General features: G+C 45.6%; 1 protein-coding gene across 1 annotated transcript in view; it reads left to right on the top strand.

Moving 5' to 3' along the window:
- The window catches only part of LOC132406129 (claudin-1-like), a 170,799-nt gene that overhangs the window by 1,092 nt on the left and 147,672 nt on the right, over positions 1 to 22,035 (top strand). The window lies entirely within an intron of this gene.

Genomic DNA, 22,035 nt, shown 5'->3' with positions numbered 1-22,035 from the left:
GATGAGGGATAGGGCGGCTCCCCAGATTTGGGTCCCGGACAGGAGAAGTTCCTGGGATTCCGGATCCCTGGTATTGGAGTCTCCAAGTGACGGCTTCCCATCGCCCCAGAACGCTCCCCGTACCCACTGCCGGGGCCGAGCTGGAGATGAGGCCGCTCTACCCACACCACGCCGTGTTAAACAACCACACCCTGTGTGTCTGGGACCCGGGGTGGAGGAGAAGCCTCCAGAGGGCTGCGGTTCCCGGGGGCGACCGGCAGTCGCCGGTGAGGAGATACTCTCCGAAACCCACCGGCGAACGGGAGCCCCAGCGCCGGCTCTCCCAGCCTCATCCAACAGTTTCTGCAACTGTTGTGGATCTTAACACAAAATGTGGCTGGAGAGTTGAAGAGGACAGTGGAATCTCTGGGGGGGGGGGGGGTTGATGAGGATGGTGGATAAAATCGGCAGCAGGGGTAGTGGGAGAGGACAGGACCCCGGTCCGCTGAGAGCTGGACATGCAGGCTGTAACACAATTCTACCTCAATGCGCCGAATCTATCAGGTTGATCAATATATCCGCCCATTAAACAACCAGACACCACCACGCCTCTTCTGCATCCACACCAGCCGTTCCTCTCCACAGACCCTCAGCACCCCTCATACCCTCCCCCGTGTCATCACCGTCTGCTACCACAAATGCAAGACATCTAACCGCAACTCCCTGCAAAGGCAGCCGAGAGAATCCATCGAGATACTTACCGGGAGTGCAGGGTCCTTAGCATTGCCCATTATCTCTCCCATCGTCCAACAATCTCTTTGACCTCCTACCAGCGGGAGGTACTACAGTATTAGACAAAAACGGTGAGAATGAGAAAGAGCTTCTTCCCCCAGGCTGTGAATCTGCTGAAGTCCCTGCCGCCACCCAGTTCTCATTACACATGAAGAGCCAGCAGCAGCAGACTGTTTACTTTTAAACTTGTCATGTAAGTGCACCTTATTATTTGTAAATTTATTTGAGGTAATATTACTGGATGTGTCATGTGTGTGTTAATTCACATAGCACTGTGTTTTGCACCTTGGTCCAAAGGACGTTGTTTAGTTTGGCAGTATACAGGAGTACAATTGAATGTTGATCTGATGTTTGACAGTGTACAGGATTACAGTGTACAGGAGTACAGTGTACAGGATTACAGTATACAGGATTACAGTGTACAGGAGTACAATTGAATGTTGATCTGATGTTTGACAGTGTACAGGATTACAGTATACAGGAGTACAGTGTACAGGATTACAGTGTACAGGAGTACAGTGTACAGGATTACACTTGAATGTTGATCTGATGTTTGACAGTGTACAGGATTACAGTGTACAGGAGTACAGTGTACAGGATTACAGTATACAGGATTACAGTGTACAGGATTACAATTGAATGTTGATCTGATGTTTGACAGTGTACAGGATTACAGTATACAGGAGTACAGTGTACAGGATTACAGTATACAGGATTACAGTGTACAGGAGTACAGTTGAATGTTGATCTGATGTTTGACAGTGTACAGGATTACAGTGTACAGGAGTACAGTATACAGGAGTACAATTGAATGTTGATCTGATGTTTGAGAGTATACAGGATTACAGTGTACAGGAGTACAGTGTACAGGAGTACAATTGAATGTTGATCTGATGTTTGAGAGTGTACAGGATTACAGTATACAGGATTACAGTATACAGGATTACAGTGTACAGGATTACAGTATACAGGATTACAGTATACAGGAGTACAATTGAATGTTGATCTGATGTTTGAGAGTATACAGGATTACAGTGTACAGGAGTACAATTGAATGTTGATCTGATGTTTGAGAGTGTACAGGATTACAGTATACAGGATTACAGTATACAGGATTACAGTGTACAGGATTACAGTATACAGGAGTACAATTGAATGTTGATCTGATGTTTGAGAGTATACAGGATTACAGTGTACAGGAGTACAATTGAATGTTGATCTGATGTTTGAGAGTATACAAGATTACAGTGTACAGGAGTACAGTGTACAGGAGTACAATTGAATGTTGATCTGATGTTTGAGAGTATACAGGATTACAGTGTACAGGAGTACAGTGTACAGGATTACAGTATACAGGATTACAGTGTACAGGATTACAATTGAATGTTGATCTGATGTTTGAGAGTATACAGGATTACAGTGTACAGGAGTACAATTGAATGTTGATCTGATGTTTGAGAGTGTACAGGATTACAGTGTACAGGAGTACAATTGAATGTTGATCTGATGTTTGAGAGTATACAGGATTACAGTGTACAGGAGTACAATTGAATGTTGATCTGATGTTTGAGAGTGTACAGGATTACAGTGTACAGGAGTACAATTGAATGTTGATCTGATGTTTGAGAGTATACAGGATTACAGTGTACAGGAGTATAGTGTACAGGATTACAGTGTACAGGAGTACAGTGTACAGGATTACAGTATACAGGATTACAGTATACAGGAGTACACTTGAATGTTGATCTGATGTTTGACAGTGTACAGGATTACAGTGTACCGGATTACAGTGTACAGGAGTACAGTGTACAGGATTACAGTATACAGGATTACAGTGTACAGAATTACAGTATACAGGATTACATTATACAGGATTACAGTATACAGGATTACAGTGTACAGGATTACAGTATACAGGATTAAAGTATACAGGATTACAGTATACAGGAGTACACTTGAATGTTGATCTGATGTTTGACAGTGTACAGGATTACAGTGTACAGGAGTACAATTGAATGTTGATCTGATGTTTGAGAGTATACAGGATTACAGTGTACAGGAGTACAGTGTACAGGAGTACAATTGAATGTTGATCTGATATTTGAGAGTGTACAGGATTACAGTATACAGGATTACAGTGTACAGGATTACAATTGAATGTTGATCTGATGTTTGAGAGTATACAGGATTACAGTGTACAGGAGTACAGTGTACAGGATTACAGTATACAGGATTACAGTGTACAGGAGTACAATTGAATGTTGATCTGATGTTTGAGAGTGTACAGGATTACAGTGTACAGGAGTACAGTGTACAGGAGTACAATTGAATGTTGATCTGATGTTTGAGAGTATACAGGATTACAGTGTACAGGAGTATAGTGTACAGGATTACACTGTACAGGAGTACAGTGTACAGGAGTACAATTGAATGTTGATCTGATGTTTGAGAGTATACAGGATTACAGTGTACAGGAGTATAGTGTACAGGAGTACAGTGTACAGGATTACAGTATACAGGATTACAGTGTACAGGATTACAGTATACAGGATTACAGTGTACAGGAGTACAATTGAATGTTGATCTGATGTTTGAGAGTATACAGGATTACAGTGTACAGGAGTACAGTGTACAGGAGTACAATTGAATGTTGATCTGATGTTTGAGAGTGTACAGGATTACAGTATACAGGATTACAGTGTACAGGATTACAATTGAATGTTGATCTGATGTTTGAGAGTATACAGGATTACAGTGTACAGGAGTACAGTGTACAGGATTACAGTATACAGGATTACAGTGTACAGGATTACAATTGAATGTTGATCTGATGTTTGAGAGTATAAAGGATTACAGTGTACAGGAGTACAGTGTACAGGAGTACAATTGAATGTTGATCTGATGTTTGAGAGTGTACAGGATTACAGTGTACAGGAGTACAGTGTACAGGAGTACAATTGAATGTTGATCTGATGTTTGAGAGTATACAGGATTACAGTGTACAGGAGTATAGTGTACAGGATTACAGTGTACAGGAGTACAGTGTACAGGATTACAGTATACAGGATTACAGTGTACAGGATTACAGTATACAGGATTACAGTGTACAGGATTACAATTGAATGTTGAACTGATGTTTGAGAGTGTACAGGATTACAGTGTACAGGAGTACAATTGAATGTTGATCTGATGTTTGAGAGTATACAGGATTACAGTGTACAGGAGTACAATTGAATGTTGATCTGATGTTTGAGAGTATACAGGATTACAGTGTACAGGAGTACAATTGAATGTTGATCTGATGTTTGAGAGTATACAGGATTACAGTGTACAGGAGTACAATTGAATGTTGATCTGATGTTTGAGAGTGTACAGGATTACAGTGTACAAGAGTACAGTGTACAGGAGTACAATTGAATGTTGATCTGATGTTTGAGAGTATACAGGATTACAGTGTACAGGAGTACAGTGTACAGGATTACAGTATACAGGATTACAGTGTACAGGATTACAGTATACAGGATTACAATTGAATGTTGATCTGATGTTTGAGAGTATACAGGATTACAGTGTACAGGAGTACAGTGTACAGGATTACAGTGTACAGGATTACAGTGTACAGGAGTACAGTGTATAGGATTACAGTATACAGGATTACAGTGTACAGGATTACAGTATACAGGATTACATTATACAGGATTACAGTATACAGGATTACAGTGTACAGGATTACAGTGTACAGGATTACAGTATACAGGAGTACACTTGAATGTTGATCTGATGTTTGACAGTGTACAGGATTATAGTATACAGGATTACAGTGTACAGGATTACAGTGTACAGGATTACAGTATACAGGAGTACACTTGAATGTTGATCTGATGTTTGACAGTGTACAGGATTACAGTATACAGGATTACAGTGTACAGGATTACAGTGTACAGGATTACAGTATACAGGAGTACACTTGAATGTTGATCTGATGTTTGACAGTGTACAGGATTATAGTATACAGGAGTACAGTGTACAGGATTACAGTGTACAGGATTACAGTATACAGGAGTACAGTGTATAGGATTACAGTATACAGGATTACATTATACAGGATTACAGTGTACAGGAGTACAGTGTACAGGAGTACAATTCAATGTTGATCTGATGTTTGACAGTGTACAGGATTACAGTGTACAGGATTACAGTGTACAGGATTACAGTGTACAGGAGTACACTTGAATGTTGATCCTATGTTTGACACTATACAGGAGTACAGTGTACAGGATTACAGTGTACAGGAGTATAGACCATCACACACAGACAGGAGTGATAGACCGTCACACACACACACACACAGAGACACCTTATCCGACAGTAACGAGTGATAGACCATCACACACACACAGACACCTTATCCGACAGTAACGAGTGATAGACCGTCACACACACACACAGACACCTTATCCGACAGTAACGAGTGATAGACCGTCACACACACACACAGACACCTTATCCGACAGTATCGAGTGATAGACCGTCACACACACACACACCTTATCCGACAGTAACGAGTGATAGACCATCACACACACACACAGACACCTTATCCGACAGTAACGAGTGATAGACCATCACACACACACACACCTTATCCGACAGTAACGAGTGATAGACCGTCACACACACACACACCTTATCCGACAGTAACGAGTGATAGACCATCACACACACACACACACACCTTATCCGACAGTAACGACTGATAGACCATCACACACACACAGACACCTTATCCGACAGTAACGAGTGATAGACCATCACACACACACAGAGACACCTTATCCGACAGTAACGAGTGATAGACCGTTACACACACACAGACACCTTATCCGACAGTAACGAGTGATAGACCGTCACACACACACAGACACCTTATCCGTCAGTAACGAGTGATAGACCATCACACACACACAGACACCTTATCCGACAGTAACGAGTGATAGACCGTCACACACACACACACACCTTATCCGACAGTAACGAGTGATAGACCATCACTCACACAGAGACACCTTATCCGACAGTAACGAGTGATAGACCATCACACACACACACACCTTATCCGACAGTAACGAGTGATAGACCGTCACACACACACAGAGACCTTATCCGACAGTAACGAGTGATAGACCGTCACACACACACAGAGACCTTATCCGACAGTAACGAGTGATAGACCATCACACACACACAGACACCTTATCCGACAGTAACGAGTGATAGACCGTCACACACACACACAGAGACACCTTATCCGACAGTAACGAGTGATAGACCGTCACACACACACAGACACCTTATCCGACAGTAACGAGTGATAGACCATCACACACACACACACACCTTATCCGACAGTAACGAGTGATAGACCATCACACACACACAGACACCTTATTCTACAGTAACGAGTGATAGACCATCACACACACAGAGACACCTTATCCGACAGTAACGAGTGATAGACCATCACACACACACAGACACCTTATCCGACAGTAACGAGTGATAGACCGTCACACACACACACAGACACCTTATCTGACAGTAACGAGTGATAGACCATCACACACACAGACACCTTATCCGACAGTAACGAGTGATAGACCATTACACACACAGAGACACCTTATCCGACAGTAACGAGTGATAGACCATCACACACACACAGACAACTTATCCGACAGTAACGAGTGATAGACCGTCACACACACACACACACACCTTATCCGACAGTAACGAGTGATAGACCGTCACACACACACACACACCTTATCCGACAGTAACGAGTGATAGACCATCACACACACACAGACACCTTATCGGGCAGTAACGAGTGATAGAATATCACACACACACACAGACACCTTATCCGACAGTAACGAGTGATAGACCATCACACACACACACGTACACCTTATCCGACAGTAACGAGTGATAGACCGTCACACACACACAGACACCTTATCCGACAGTAACGAGTGATAGACCATCACACACACAGAGACACCTTATCCGACAGTAACGAGTGATAGACCATCACACACACACAGACACCTTATTCTACAGTAACGAGTGATAGACCATCACACACACAGAGACACCTTATCAGACAGTAACGAGTGATAGACCATCACACACACAGACACCTTATCCGACAGTAACGAGTGATAGACCATCACACACACACAGACACCTTATCCGACAGTAACGAGTGATAGACCATCACACACACACAGACACCTTATCCGACAGTAACGAGTGATAGACCATCACACACACACACAGACACCTTATCCGACAGTAACGAGTGATAGACCATCACACACACAGACACCTTATCCGACAGTAACGAGTGATAGACCGTCACACACACACAGACACCTTATCCGACAGTAACGAGTGATAGACCATCACACACACACAGACACCTTATCCGACAGTAACGAGTGATAGACCGTCACACACACACAGAGACCTTATCCGACAGTAACGAGTGATAGACCGTCACACACACACAGAGACCTTATCCGACAGTAACGAGTGATAGACCATCACACACACACACAGAGACACCTTATCCGACAGTAACGAGTGATAGACCATCACACACACACAGACACCTTATCCGACAGTAACGAGTGATAGACCATCACACACACACAGAGACACCTTACCCGACAGTAACGAGTGATAGACCATCACTCACACACAGACACCTTATCCGACAGTAACGAGTGATAGACCGTCACACACACACACAGAGACACCTTATCCGACAGTAACGAGTGATAGACCATCACACACACACAGACACCTTATCCGACAGTAACGAGTGATAGACCATCACACACACACAGAGACACCTTATCCGACAGTAACGAGTGATAGACCATCACTCACACACAGACACCTTATCCGACAGTAACGAGTGATAGACCGTCACACACACACAGAGACACCTTATCCGACAGTAACGAGTGATAGACCGTCACACACACACACACACACAGACACCTTATCCGACAGTAAAGAGTGATAGACCATCACACACACACACACACACAGACACCTTATCCGACAGTAACGAGTGATAGACCATCACACACACACAGACACCTTATCCGACAGTAACGAGTGATAGACCATCACACACAGACACCTTATCCGACAGTAACGAGTGATAGACCGTCACACACACACAGACCTTATCCGACAGTAACGAGTGATAGACCGTCACACACACACACACCTTATCCGACAGTAACGAGTGATAGACCATCACACACACACAGACACCTTATCCGACAGTAACGAGTGATAGACCATCACACACACACACAGACACCTTATCCAACAGTAACGAGTGATAGACCATCACACACACACACACCTTATCCGACAGTAACGAGTGATAGACCGTCACACACACACAGACACCTTATCCGACAGTAACGAGTGATAGACCGTTACACACACACAGACACCTTATCCGACAGTAACGAGTGATAGACCGTCACACACACACAGACACCTTATCCGACAGTAACGAGTGATAGACCGTCACACACACACAGAGACCTTATCCGACAGTAACGAGTGATAGACCGTCACACACACACACACACACCTTATCCGACAGTAACGAGTGATAGACCGTCACACACACACACAGAGACACCTTATCCGACAGTAACGAGTGACAGACCATCACACACAGACAGAGACACCTTATCCGACAGTAACGAGTGATAGACCATCACACACAGAGACACCTTATCTGACTGTAACGAGTGATAGACCATCACACACACACAGACACCTTATCCGACAGTAACGAGTGACAGACCATCACACACACACAGAGACACCTTATCCGACAGTAACGAGTGATAGACCATCACTCACACAAAGACACCTTATCCGACAGTAACGAGTGATAGACCGTCACACACACACAGAGACACCTTATCCGACAGTAAAGAGTGATAGACCATCACACACACACACAGACACCTTATCCGACAGTAACGAGTGATAGACCATCACACACACACACACACAGAGACACCTTATCCGACAGTAACGAGTGATAGACCATCACACACACACAGACACCTTATCCGACAGTAACGAGTGATAGACCATAACACACAGACACCTTATCCGACAGTAACGAGTGATAGACCGTCACACACACACACACACCTTATCCGACAGTAACGAGTGATAGACCGTCACACACACACACACACCTTATCCGACAGTAACGAGTGATAGACCATCACACACACACACACACCTTATCCGACAGTAACGAGTGATAGACCGTCACACACACAGAGACACCTTATCCGACAGTAACGAGTGATAGACCGTCACACACACACACACACCTTATCCGACAGTAACGAGTGATAGACCATCACACACACACAGAGACACCTTATCCGACAGTAACGAGTGATAGACCATCACTCACACACAGACACCTTATCCGACAGTAACGAGTGATAGACCGTCACACACACACAGAGACACCTTATCCGACAGTAACGAGTGATAGACCATCACACACACACAGACACCTTATCCGACAGTAACGAGTGATAGACCGTCACACACACACAGAGACACCTTATCCGACAGTAACGAGTGATAGACCATCACTCACACACAGACACATTATCCGACAGTAACGAGTGATAGACCGTCACACACACACAGAGACACCTTATCCGACAGTAACGAGTGATAGACCATCACACACACACAGACACCTTATCCGACAGTAACGAGTGATAGACCATCACACAAACACACACACACACACCTTATCCGACAGTAACGAGTGATAGACCGTCACACACACACAGAGACCTTATCCGACAGTAACGAGTGATAGACCGTCACACACACACACAGACACCTTATCCGACAGTAACGAGTGATAGACCGTCACACACACACAGACACCTTATCCGACAGTAACGAGTGATAAACCATCACACACACACAGAGACACCTTATCGGACAGTAACGAGTGATAGACCGTCACACACACACAGACACCTTATCGGACAGTAACGAGTGATAGACCGTCACACACACACAGAGACACCTTATCGGACAGTAACGAGTGATAGACAATCACACACACACAGACACCTTATCCGACAGTAACGAGTGATAAACCATCACACACACACAGACACCTTAACCGACAGTAACGAGTGATAGACCGTCACACTCACAGAGACACCTTATCCGACAGTAATGAGTGATAGACCGTCACACACACACAGAGACACCTTATCGGACAGTAACGAGTGATAGACCGTCACACACACACACACAGACACCTTATCCGACAGTAACGAGTGATAGACCGTCACACACACACAGACACCTTATCCGACAGTAACGAGTGATAGACCGTCACACACACACACAGACACCTTATCCGACAGTAACGAGTGATAGACCGTCACACACACACACAGACACCTTATCCGACAGTAACGAGTGATAGACCGTCACACACACACACACACACAGACACCTTATCCGACAGTAACGAGTGATAGACCGTCACACACACACACACACACCTTATCCGACAGTAACGAGTGATAGACCATCACACACACACAGACACCTTATCCGACAGTAACGATTGATAGACCGTCACACACACACACACACACCTTATCCGACAGTAACGAGTGATAGACCATCACACACACAGACACCTTATCCGACAGTAACGAGTGATAAACCATCACACACACACAGACATCTTATCCGACAGTAACGAGTGATACACCATCACACACACACACAGACACCTTATCCGACAGTAACGAGTGATAGACCGTCACACACACAGACACCTTATTCGACAGTAACGAGTGATAGACCATCACACACACACACACACACACACACCTTATCCGACAGTAACGAGTGATAGACCATCACACACACACAGACACCTTAACTGACAGTAACGAGTGATAGACCGTCACACACACACAGAGACACCTTATCCGACAGTAACGAGTGATAGACCGTCACACACACAGACACCTTATCCGACAGTAACGAGTGATAGACCATCACACACACACACACACACACACACCTTATCCGACAGTAACGAGTGATAGACCATCACACACACACAGACACCTTAACTGACAGTAACGAGTGATAGACCATCACACACACACAGACACTTATCCGACAGTAACGAGTGATAGACCATCACACACACACAGACACACACACCTTATCCGACAGTAACGAGTGATAGACCGTCACACACACAGAGACACCTTATCCGACAGTAACGAGTGATAGACCATCACACACACACAGACACCTTATCCGACAGTAACGAGTGATAGACCATCACACACACAGAGACACCTTATCCGACAGTAACGAGTGATAGACAATCACACACACACACACACACACACAGACACCTTATCCGACAGTAACGAGTGATAGACAATCACACACACACACACACACACACCTTATCCGACAGTAACGAGTGATAGACAATCACACACACACACACACACACACACACCTTATCCGACAGTAACGAGTGATAGACCATCACACACACACAGACACCTTATCCGACAGTAACGAGTGATAGACCATCACACACACACACAGACACCTTATCTGACAGTAACGAGTGATAGACCGTCACACACACACAGACACTTATCCGACAGTAACGAGTGATAGACCGTCACACACAGACACCTTATCCGACAGTAACGAGTGATAGAACATCACACACACACAGTCACCTTATCCGACAGTAACGAGTGATAGACCATCCCACACACACACAGACACCTTATCCGACAGTAACGAGTGATAGACCATCACACACACACACACACACCTTATCCGACAGTAACGAGTGATAGAACATCACACACACACAGACACCTTATCCGACAGTAACGAGTGATAGACCATCCCACACACACACAGACACTTATCCGACAGTAACGAGTGATAGACCGTCACACACACACACAGAGACACCTTATCCGACAGTAACGAGTGATAGACCGTCACACACACACACAGACACCTTATCCGACAGTAACGAGTGATAGACCATCACTCACACACACACACCTTATCCGACAGTAACGAGTGATAGACCGTCACACACACACAGAGACACCTTATCCGACAGTAACGAGTGATAGACCATCACACACACACAGACACCTTATCCGACAGTAACGAGTGATAGACCATCACACAAACACACACACACACACCTTATCCGACAGTAACGAGTGATAGACCGTCACACACACACAGAGACACCTTATCGGACAGTAACGAGTGATAGACAATCACACACACACAGACACCTTATCCGACAGTAACGAGTGATAAACCATCACACACACACAGACACCTTAACCGACAGTAACGAGTGATAGACCATCACACTCACAGAGACACCTTATCCGACAGTAATGAGTGATAGACCGTCACACACACACAGAGACACCTTAGCGGACAGTAACGAGTGATAGACCATCACACACACACAGACACCTTATCCGACAGTAACGAGTGATAGACCATCACACACACACAGACACCTTATCCGACAGTAACGAGTGATAAACCATCACACACACACAGACACCTTATCCGACAGTAACGAGTGATAGACCGTCACACACACACACACACACACAGACACCTTATCCGACAGTAACGAGTGATAAACCATCACACACATACAGACACCTTATCCGACAGTAACGAGTGATAGACCGTCACACACACACAGAGACACCTTATCGGACAGTAACGACTGATAGACCATCACACACACACAGACACCTTATCCGACAGTAACGAGTGATAGACCATCACACACACACAGACACCTTATCCGACAGTAACGATTGATAGACCGTCACACACACACACAGACACCTTATCCGACAGTAACGAGTGATAAACCATCACACACACACAGACATCTTATCCGACAGTAACGAGTGATAGACCATCACACACACACACAGACACCTTACCCGACAGTAACGAGTGATAGACCGTCACACACACAGACACCTTATCCGACAGTAACGAGTGATAGACCATCACACACACACACACACACACACACCTTATCCGACAGTAACGAGTGATAGACCATCACACACACACAGACACCTTAACTGACAGTAACGAGTGATAGACCGTCACACACACACAGAGACACCTTATCCGACAGTAACGAGTGATAGACCGTCACACACACAGACACCTTATCCGACAGTAACGAGTGATAGACCATCACACACACACACACACACACACACACACACACCTTATCCGACAGTAACGAGTGATAGACCATCACACACACACAGACACCTTAACTGACAGTAACGAGTGATAGACCATCACACACACACAGACACTTATCCGACAGTAACGAGTGATAGACCATCACACACACACAGACACACACACCTTATCCGACAGTAACGAGTGATAGACCGTCACACACACAGAGACACCTTATTCTACAGTAACGAGTGATAGACCATCACACACACACAGACACCTTATCCGACAGTAACGAGTGATAGACCATCACACACACACAGACACCTTATCCGACAGTAACGAGTGATAGACCATCACACACACAGAGACACCTTATCCGACAGTAACGAGTGATAGACAATCACACACACACACACACACACACAGACACCTTATCCGACAGTAACGAGTGATAGACAATCACACACACACACACACACACACCTTATCCGACAGTAACGAGTGATAGACAATCACACACACACACACACACACACACACCTTATCCGACAGTAACGAGTGATAGACCATCACACACACACAGACACCTTATCCGACAGTAACGAGTGATAGACCATCACACACACACACAGACACCTTATCTGACAGTAACGAGTGATAGACCGTCACACACACACAGACACTTATCCGACAGTAACGAGTGATAGACCGTCACACACAGACACCTTATCCGACAGTAACGAGTGATAGAACATCACACACACACAGTCACCTTATCCGACAGTAACGAGTGATAGACCATCCCACACACACACAGACACCTTATCCGACAGTAACGAGTGATAGACCATCACACACACACACACACACCTTATCCGACAGTAACGAGTGATAGAACATCACACACACACAGACACCTTATCCGACAGTAACGAGTGATAGACCATCCCACACACACACAGACACTTATCCGACAGTAACGAGTGATAGACCGTCACACACACACACAGAGACACCTTATCCGACAGTAACGAGTGATAGACCGTCACACACACACACAGACACCTTATCCGACAGTAACGAGTGATAGACCATCACTCACACACACACACCTTATCCGACAGTAACGAGTGATAGACCGTCACACACACACAGAGACACCTTATCCGACAGTAACGAGTGATAGACCATCACACACACACAGACACCTTATCCGACAGTAACGAGTGATAGACCATCACACAAACACACACACACACACCTTATCCGACAGTAACGAGTGATAGACCGTCACACACACACAGAGACACCTTATCGGACAGTAACGAGTGATAGACAATCACACACACACAGACACCTTATCCGACAGTAACGAGTGATAAACCATCACACACACACAGACACCTTAACCGACAGTAACGAGTGATAGACCATCACACTCACAGAGACACCTTATCCGACAGTAATGAGTGATAGACCGTCACACACACACAGAGACACCTTAGCGGACAGTAACGAGTGATAGACCATCACACACACACAGACACCTTATCCGACAGTAACGAGTGATAGACCATCACACACACACAGACACCTTATCCGACAGTAACGAGTGATAAACCATCACACACACACAGACACCTTATCCGACAGTAACGAGTGATAGACCGTCACACACACACACACACACAGACACCTTATCCGACAGTAACGAGTGATAAACCATCACACACATACAGACACCTTATCCGACAGTAACGAGTGATAGACCGTCACACACACACAGAGACACCTTATCGGACAGTAACGACTGATAGACCATCACACACACACAGACACCTTATCCGACAGTAACGAGTGATAGACCATCACACACACACAGACACCTTATCCGACAGTAACGATTGATAGACCGTCACACACACACACAGACACCTTATCTGACAGTAACGAGTGATAAACCATCACACACACACAGACATCTTATCCGACAGTAACGAGTGATAGACCATCACACACACACACAGACACCTTATCCGACAGTAACGAGTGATAGACCGTCACACACACAGACACCTTATCCGACAGTAACGAGTGATAGACCATCACACACACACACACACACACACACACACCTTATCCGACAGTAACGAGTGATAGACCATCACACACACACAGACACCTTAACCGACAGTAACGAGTGATAGACCGTCACACACACACAGAGACACCTTATCCGACAGTAACGAGTGATAGACCGTCACACACACAGACACCTTATCCGACAGTAACGAGTGATAGACCATCACACACACACACACACACACACACCTTATCCGACAGTAACGAGTGATAGACCATCACACACACACAGACACCTTAACTGACAGTAACGAGTGATAGACCATCACACACACACAGACACTTATCCGACAGTAACGAGTGATAGACCATCACACACACACAGACACACACACCTTATCCGACAGTAACGAGTGATAGACCGTCACACACACAGAGACACCTTATTCTACAGTAACGAGTGATAGACCATCACACACACACAGACACCTTATCCGACAGTAACGAGTGATAGACCATCACACACACACAGACACCTTATCCGACAGTAACGAGTGATAGACCATCACACACACAGAGACACCTTATCCGACAGTAACGAGTGATAGACAATCACACACACACACACACACACACAGACACCTTATCCGACAGTAACGAGTGATAGACAATCACACACACACACACACACACACCTTATCCGACAGTAACGAGTGATAGACAATCACACACACACACACACACACACACACACCTTATCCGACAGTAACGAGTGATAGACCATCACACACACACAGACACCTTATCCGACAGTAACGAGTGATAGACCATCACACACACACACAGACACCTTATCTGACAGTAACGAGTGATAGACCGTCACACACACACAGACACTTATCCGACAGTAACGAGTGATAGACCGTCACACACAGACACCTTATCCGACAGTAACGAGTGATAGAACATCACACACACACAGTCACCTTATCCGACAGTAACGAGTGATAGACCATCACACACACACAGACACCTTATCCGACAGTAACGAGTGATAGACCATCACACACACACACACACACCTTATCCGACAGTAACGAGTGATAGAACATCACACACACACAGACACCTTATCCGACAGTAACGAGTGATAGACCATCCCACACACACACAGACACTTATCCGACAGTAACGAGTGATAGACCGTCACACACACACACAGAGACACCTTATCCGACAGTAACGAGTGATAGACCGTCACACACACACATACACCTTATCCGACAGTAACGAGTGATAGACCATCACACACAGACACACCTTATCCGACAGTAACGAGTGATAGACCATCACACACACACACACACACCTTATCCGACAGTAACGAGTGATAGACCATCACACACACACAGACACCTTATCGGACAGTAACGAGTGATAAACCATCACACACACAGAGACACCTTATCCGACAGTAACGAGTGATAGACCGTCACACACACACAGACACTTATCCGACAGTAACGAGTGATAGACCATCACACACACACAGACACCTTATCCGACAGTAACGAGTGATAGACCATCACACACACAGAGACACCTTATCCGACAGTAACGAGTGATAGACCATCACACACACACAGACACCTTAACCGACAGTAACGAGTGATAGACCATCACACACACACAGACACCTTATCCGACAGTAACGAGTGATAGACCATCACACACACACACACAGAGACACCTTATCCGACAGTAACGAGTGATAGACCATCACACACACACAGACACCTTATCCGACAGTAACGAGTGATAGACCATCACACACACACAGACACCTTATCCGACAGTAACGAGTGATAGACCGTCACACACACACACACACACCTTATCCGACAGTAACGAGTGATAGACCGTCACACACACACAGACACCTTATCCGACAGTAACGAGTGATAGACCATCACACACACACACACACCTTATCCGACAGTAACGAGTGATAGACCGTCACACACACACACAGACACCTTATCCGACAGTAACGAGTGATAAACCATCACACACACACAGACACCTTATCCGACAGTAACAAGTGATAGACCATCACACACACACACACACCTTATCCGACAGTAACGAGTGATAGACCATCACACACACACAGACACCTTATCCGACAGTAACGAGTGATAGACCATCACACACACAGAGACACCTTATCCGACAGTAACGAGTGATAGACAATCACACACACACACACACACAGACACCTTATCCGACAGTAACGAGTGATAGACAATCACACACACACACACACACACACACACACCTTATCCGACAGTAACGAGTGATAGACAATCACACACACACACACACACACACCTTATCCGACAGTAACGAGTGATAGACCATCACACACACACAGACACCTTATCCGACAGTAACGAGTGATAGACCATCACACACACACACAGACACCTTATCTGACAGTAACGAGTGATAGACCGTCACACACACAGACACTTATACGACAGTAACGAGTGATAGACCGTCACACACAGACACCTTATCCGACAGTAACGAGTGATAGAACATCACACACACACAGTCACCTTATCCGACAGTAACGAGTGATAGACCATCCCACACACACACAGACACCTTATCCGACAGTAACGAGTGATAGACCATCACACACCCACACACACCTTATCCGACAGTAACGAGTGATAGAACATCACACACACACAGACACCTTATCCGACAGTAACGAGTGATAGACCATCCCACACACACACAGACACTTATCCGACAGTAACGAGTGATAGACCGTCACACACACACACAGACACCTTATCCGACAGTAACGAGTGATAGACCGTCACACACACACACAGACACCTTATCCGACAGTAACGAGTGATAGACCATCACACACCCACACACACCTTATCCGACAGTAACGAGTGATAGAACATCACACACACACAGACACCTTATCCGACAGTAACGAGTGATAGACCATCCCACACACACACAGACACTTATCCGACAGTAACGAGTGATAGACCGTCACACACACACACAGACACCTTATCCGACAGTAACGAGTGATAGACCATCACACACACACACACACACCTTATCCGACAGTAACGAGTGATAGACCGTCACACACACACACACACCTTATCCGACAGTAACGAGTGATAGACCGTCACACACACACAGACACCTTATCCGACAGTAACGAGTGATAGACCGTCACACACACACACACAGACACCTTATCCGACAGTAACGAGTGATAGACCATCACACACACAGACACCTTATCCGACAGTAACGAGTGATAAACCATCACACACACACACACACACCTTATCCGACAGTAACGAGTGATAGACCGTCACACACACACAGACACCTTATCCGACAGTAACGAGTGATAGACCGTCACACACACACACACAGACACCTTATCCGACAGTAACGAGTGATAGACCATCACACACACAGACACCTTATCCGACAGTAACGAGTGATAGACCGTCACACACACACAGAGACACCTTATCCGACAGTAACGAGTGATAAACCATCACACACACAGAGACACCTTATCCGACAGTAACGAGTGATAGACCGTCACACACACACAGAGACACCTTATCCGACAGTAACGAGTGATAGACCGTCACACACACACACACACACCTTATCCGACAGTAACGAGTGATAGACCATCACACACACACAGACACCTTATCCGACAGTAACGAGTGATAGACCATCACACACACAGAGACACCTTATCCAACAGTAACGAGTGATAGACCATCACACACACACAGAGACACCTTATCCGACAGTAACGAGTGATAGACCATCACACACACACACACACAGAGACACCTTATCCGACAGTAACGAGTGATAGACCATCACACACACACAGACACCTTATCCGACAGTAACGAGTGATAGACCATCACACACACACACAGACACCTTATCTGACAGTAACGAGTGATAGACCGTCACACACACACAGACACTTATCCGACAGTAACGAGTGATAGACCGTCACACACACACACAGACACCTTATCCGACAGTAACGAGTGATAGACCGTCACACACACACAGACACCTTATCCGACAGTAACGAGTGATAGACCATCACACACACACACAGACACCTTATCTGACAGTAACGAGTGATAGACCGGCACACACAGACACCTTATCCGACAGTAACGAGTGAAAGAACATCACACACACACAGTCACCTTATCCGACAGTAACGAGTGATAGACCATCACACTCACAGAGACACCTTATCCGACAGTAATGAGTGATAGACCATCACACACACACACAGACACCTTATCCGACAGTAACGAGTGATAGACCGTCACACACACACACAGACACCTTATCTGACAGTAACGAGTGATAGACCGTCACACACAGACACCTTATCCGACAGTAACGAGTGATAGAACATCACACACACACAGTCACCTTATCCGACAGTAACGAGTGATAGACCATCACACTCACAGAGACACCTTATCCGACAGTAATGAGTGATAGACCATCACACACACACACAGACACCTTATCCGACAGTAACGAGTGATAGACCATCACACACACACACAGACACCTTATCCGACAGTAACGAGTGATAGACCGTCACACACACACAGACACCTTATCCGACAGTAACGAGTGATAGACCGTCACACACAGAAACACCTTATCCGACAGTAACGAGTGATAGACCGTCACACACACACAGACACCTTATCCGACAGTATCGAGTGATAGACCGTCACACACACACAGACACCTTATCCGACAGTAACGAGTGATAGACCATCACACACACACACACACCTTATCCGACAGTAACGAGTGATAGACCATCACACACACACACACACCTTATCCAACAGTAATGAGTGATAGACCATCACACACACACACACAGACAACTTATCCGACAGTAACGAGTGATAGACCGTCACACACACACACAGACACTTATCCGACAGTAACGAGTGATAGACCATCACACACACACACAGACACTTATCCGACAGCAACGAGTGATAGACCGTCACACACACACAGACACCTTATCCGACAGTAACGAGTGATAGACCATCACACACACACACACACCTTATCCGACAGTAACGAGTGATAGACCGTCACACACACACAGACACCTTATCCGACAGTAATGAGTGATAGACCATCACACACACACACAGACACCTTATTCTACAGTAACGAGTGATAGACCATCACACAATCAGACACCTTATCCGACAGTAACGAGTGATAAACCATCACACACACACAGACACCTTATCCGACAGTAACGAGTGATAGACCGTCACACACACACACAGACACCTTATCCGACAGTAACGAGTGATAGACCATCACACACACACAGAGACACCTTATCCGACAGTAACGAGTGATAGACCATCACACACACAGAGACACCTTATCCGACAGTAACGAGTGATAGTCCATCACACACACAGACACCTTATTCTACAGTAACGAGTGATAGACCATCACACACACACACACCTTATCCGACAGTAACGAGTGATAGTCCATCACACACACAGACACCTTATTCTACAGTAACGAGTGATAGACCATCACACACACACACACACCTTATCCGACAGTAACGAGTGATAGACCATCACACACACACACGTACACCTTATCCGACAGTAACGAGTGATAGACCGTCACACACACACAGACACCTTATTCTACAGTAACGAGTGATAGACCATCACACACACAGAGACACCTTATCCGACAGTAACGAGTGATAGACCATCACACACACAGACACCTTATCTGACAGTAACGAGTGATAGACCATCACACACACACACACACACCTTATCCGACAGTAACGAGTGATAGACCGTCACACACACACAGACACCTTATCCGACAGTAACGAGTGATAGACCATCACACACACACACACACCTTATCCGACAGTAACGAGTGATAGACCGTCACACACACACACAGACACCTTATCTGACAGTAACGAGTGATAGAACATCACACACACAGACACCTTATCCGACAGTAACGAGTGATAGACCATCACACACACAGAGACACCTTATCCGACAGTAACGAGTGATAGACCATCACACACACACACAGACACCTTATCCGACAGTAACGAGTGATAGACCGTCACACACACACACACACCTTATCCGACAGTAACGAGTGATAGACCATCACACACACACAGACACCTTATCGGGCAGTAACGAGTGATAGAATATCACACACACACACAGACACCTTATCCGACAGTAACGAGTGATAGACCATTACACACACACACGTACACCTTATCCGACAGTAATGAGTGATAGACCGTCACACACACACAGACACCTTATCCGACAGTAACGAGTGATAGACCATCACACACACAGAGACACCTTATCCGACAGTAACGAGTGATAGACCATCACACACACAGAGACACCTTATCCGACAGTAACGAGTGATAGACCATCACACACACACAGACACCTTATCCGACAGTAACGAGTGATAGACCATCACACACACACACACACACACCTTATCCGACAGTAACGAGTGATAGACCATCACACACACACAGACACCTTATCCGACAGTAACGAGTGATAGACCGTCACACACACACAGACACCTTATTCT

Source organism: Hypanus sabinus, chromosome 2 (genome assembly GCF_030144855.1).
Source record: "Hypanus sabinus isolate sHypSab1 chromosome 2, sHypSab1.hap1, whole genome shotgun sequence".
Taxonomy (NCBI): Eukaryota; Metazoa; Chordata; class Chondrichthyes; order Myliobatiformes; family Dasyatidae; genus Hypanus; species Hypanus sabinus.
Note: the sequence above shows the minus strand (reverse complement) of the source record. Positions and strands in the feature narration are given on the sequence as shown.